Source organism: Rhagoletis pomonella, unplaced genomic scaffold (genome assembly GCF_013731165.1).
Source record: "Rhagoletis pomonella isolate Grant_MI unplaced genomic scaffold, Rhpom_1.0 Rhpom_scaffold_00004, whole genome shotgun sequence".
Taxonomy (NCBI): domain Eukaryota; kingdom Metazoa; phylum Arthropoda; class Insecta; order Diptera; family Tephritidae; genus Rhagoletis; species Rhagoletis pomonella.
The window spans coordinates 25454220-25458898 of record NW_023458558.1 but is presented as its reverse complement, the minus strand read 5'-3'; positions in this window follow the sequence as shown (position 1 = coordinate 25458898).

The window sequence follows — 4679 nt, the reverse complement described above, 5'->3', positions numbered from 1 at the left end:
TTGCTTGGACAATTAGAATGGGTCTAGTTCCCGAAAATATGCTCTAGAAAAGAGAATAGTAAAACTAAAACGTTGATACTGAACGATTTACGCATTGACATGGGTTGGAACTTGCTACCAGGGGTTTCTGGGGTTGCTAATTAGGATGCTAAATGGCGGTCCATTTTTTTTTTATGATTGGATTTGTTCGAAACCCGGCACTCGACATTGCAAGTTGATAAAAGCGTTGCAAAAAAATAGGTGTAAATTTGTTCGATATAGAAAAATCCTAGTTGGTGAGAGTATTAAAATTCCGACTTTACTTATTTTGCAGCACCCTAATGTACATGCACACAAATGCAACACTTCGACTTTCGCTTATACATACATATGTATGTATGTGTATGCGCTTGACTGTATGAAATATTTTGTAAATTGCTATGATGCAACAGCAAAAGATCGACGATCGACAACTGGACCAATACTTGTCTGAGAATTGGAACACTTTTGCATGTACATACATACATATGTACATATTACTACATATTACTCATGAGCAAGTCAGTCATGGTTCCGTCACTAGTTGAAGCGCTGCTGAAAGCTTATCTATGTACATATCTATGAATGCTAGTATGTACACCTAAATAATGTTGTCGTTGTTGTTTCTGTAAAACTTGTGGTGTTGTCCAGTTGCATGCTGTTTGGCTGTTGAGCTTTTCTGTGATGCTTGCCTACTTATTGGTTGTTTATTTATCTTACATATGTACATATTTATTTATTTTTCGGCATTTGTTTATTTCTTTGATTTTTCTTATTTGCGTCACTTGGTAAATTTTTTGCTTTTTTTCTTAACGTTTCACATTACACCATACGCTTGCGAATATTTTCAGTCACTCATATTTCAGCTCTGTTGCTGTTTGTGTAAAAGGCGCAGCTACCTTGAATGACCTTGAAAGTTATCTTACTTTCATGCTCTTACTTTTTAAGCAAAGACCAGTTTTTTCGTGAGTTCACGTGCAGCTTGCGCTGTTACACAAGGACAATGACACACATTTTGGTATGCCGACACCAAAGAGGGATAAGTAGACGTGTGTGTTAAAAATAAAAATAAAAGATTGTCCCACCAGAAATCAAGAACAAAGTGTCGGATACTTTAAAAACTTGTAATTTTTATCTTTTTAGTTTCGGTTGGTTTTTCCATTAACTCAGTCAAAAAAATACAACAAAACAAAAGAAAGCATTCAAAAATTAAATTGCGCTTAAAGAATTATTTCAGCTAACCATGGACGTAAAACAGAAAACGTGTCAGCTGACATGATTTTTCTTATGAAAGGAACATGAGAGTCAAGGGAAATGAAGAAGCGGATCGTTTTGCCATAAAGTAAGTGCTTAGAAAGGTAAATATCAAACTAAGAAAACTTCACTGGCATAACACTATGGGTCTACGTCAGAAAAAAATCTTTATAAGAGGATACAATATGAAAATTTATAAATACATAGGCTACTCATTGGACGGCCTATGAGGAAAGAAATAATCATCTGATCAGATATTTTGACACTTCATTGTAGATCAAGAGGTCACTTGTATAATTTAGGAGTATGGTCGCTTTTGTGACGCTGCCAAGGACAATACACCCACTGGTAACGGTTTAGAGAAGAAAGGTGGCGCCCATGTCGTACCACTATTCCTCACTCAGTGAATTTGATATAATCGCTTTGCGTATGATGACACACTTGCGCAACTTGTTTCCATTTTTCTTGCAAAGTGTCTTCTGCTTCTTGCATTCTTGCCTGCGGTTTGGAAAATTCCTTTTGCAAATGCACCAGTGTGACGTCACAAAAAAAAATTATTCTTCTGATGGGCGTTATCTTCGTATTCTATCATTTATGCCTCATGGTCGGAGTAATTTAATCAACATCCCTGTCGCTCAGAGGGCTAATCCCACGGTAGATCACTCAATTTCCAATCAGTGGGCTTGCTTTTTTTGCACAGATGCGCTATTTTCTCGCCCCGCTCAGCTGGTAAACCGAAGCCTCCGTTAGCCTCGTGGCCGAATGATTTAAAGCTGTCAGTAGATTTTATTTGGGCACGTAAATCAGGCGGCGTGGCATTCTGCATCACAGCAGTAGTTTTTTTTTTAAGGCTGAAATCTACTAACTCATTTCTCAGGAATGTCCATTTATTGAAAAGTGCTCTCTGAGATCAGTGGTGAGAATCCAATGGATTACTGCCGTTGACAGTTTGTTAGACAGTTCCTTGGCGCTTGAAGTGCCAGTTTAAGGATGACAGTTAATGGTCTGGGAACGGCTTTCTCTAAGGTTTAACTACGTCTTCCGTGCAGATGATCAGCTCATGTCCACTTCGTAGTGCTGATTTTTATTTTTTTTTGCCACACTAGCATTGAATTCTATTTCGTGTCATAGTTGAGGCAATGCTCGCAAGTGCCCTCTAATAGTTATAATGTATGTATAACAGAAGATATATTAAACAATATAAATTTGATCCCTTGCTTGTTTACGGTCGCTTTTCAATGCCGACCTTCTATTCTAACATTCGCTGATCGATAAACTTCGAAATATTCTAATGATCTTCTAATAACATTTTCAACCGCACAACCAGTCTGCTTATTTCTGAGTCGATTAATTTATTTATTTTATGTTCGCAATAACTACATACATACATATGCATATATATATGTATGAACGACTACTCTTTTTTCGAGCGTGCGAGTGAGTGTGTGGTCACAAATTGGCCGCTTCGTTAGCTGACTAATCGATGATATTAGTATAAGATTACGTACATAGGTACATAAGTATATACATAGTTATGTGCATAACTGTACACAGGTGCCATGATCTTCATTCGTGAATAGGAACCGGAAGTAAGGGCATGAAAAGGTCAAGTTCATTCCACATATAACGGTGGTCGGTGATAAGTTCATCTCCGAAATGGCTGGGCATCTTCTTTAGCTACGCTTTTTTCCATGCTGATTTCTTACTCGTATCATCGTTGCTAATGTGACATTCAAGTTTAGTATTGCTTAGCATTGCAAATTATTATTTTTTTTTTTTTTAAGATAATCATTTGCGAATTTTGCCAATGATAATTTATAAATTTAAACCAAACAAGTTTAACACATGTCCGTCAAAATTTTATATAAATTAGTTTGCTAAGTAGATAAAACAATTAAGTTTAGAACTCAAAAGAACTCAGTTTTTACCAGTTTTTTTTGCTATGTAAACTCATGGCCATGCAAACCTTACCACCACTTTACCTAGTTTAGTATAATTTTGTAATTAAATAAAAAATATTGCATTCCTTATAAAAATATAGTTCCAACCGCAACAAAAATGCATACATAAAAGTTTTAAACTTTGTACAAAATTCAGAAAATTTATTAAAATTTCGAAAACTTCACGTATATAGTTTAATATAATAATATAATATAATAAAAATTCTCGGAGATTTTTCAAACTTTTTCTGCTGACGGTCTTGTGTAGTATTGGTTGGCGAAAATCCTCGCAGATATATCCTCCAAGCGGTTGCCGACTGGGCAATGGGCATCACTGCTTATACCGCTGCAGCAGGATAGGCTTGCTCTTTTGCCGCAGTGGTGCAAGCAGGTGGGGCCTGGCTAAGACCGAGGTATAAACTCTCCCGCCGCGACCAGCTGCGGGCCTTACGGGCTCGCTCTAGGGAGGCGGGGGTGGGCATACTGTGGGTACCAGGCGTTAGGTATAAAACGCGACACCGGCAGAACTATACCCCTCGAGGGCGAGTCGAAGCCGGTGGGGAAGCTGCGGACGGCCCCTCTCTCTATTAGCCACCCCGGGCACATCCAACTCGCAGGGGGTAGTAGCCGAGCCCTAGTCTTCCACTGACCAGCAGGGGACTACTCCTGCGAGTAAAGCTCCGACGATCGGGATAAACGACCTTGATCGGCTGCTCAAATGCAGCTAAAATAATTCTGCCCCCCGTCAGGGCTCAGCGCGACCGAAGGGCAGCTCCTAAGGTCATTAAAAGATAGGGTGTCATTGCACATGACCAACTGACGGACGACCAAAAAGCCTTATCGAAGATGTTTGAAATAGGGGGCAACCACACCTGCTCACCACATTTACTTGTTTCTTCATGATTATAGTATTCTACAACTAGAAAACTACGGTTAAACTCATCTTTTGTATTAATTCCTTTGAATCTTTACGAACTATAAGCTGTAAAACTTTCGGATCTCAAAATAAACAAACAACGCACCAAGCTGAGATAAAGTGAAGTTTAAACGAAAGTAAGTACATACACTTTATAACTTCGCCTAAATGTATGCTACTACTGCTAATGTCATTTTAAGCGAAGTTTAAACTTATATGGTAATATTTGTAAGCTTTTCTTAGTCAGAGATTCAACCAGGTGTTTGTGTATGTATGTGTGTATATACCTATGTACCTGGCAAGCAAAAGCTTTAATGTTGATCAGCTAACTTGAAATGTTTATACCCTACGCATGTCGATTGCGGTGACTTGTTCTTCATATCCTACTTACAGAAAAACGATTAATTTAATATTGGATAATTGCGAACTCATAAAATGGTGATATTTAAATCAAACAGAAAAATAGTTATTATATTGATGCGAGAATTTAAACTCTGCTTCTTAGTGGAGCTTCTCACATTTAATTAATTAATGATATGTTGAACCCATAA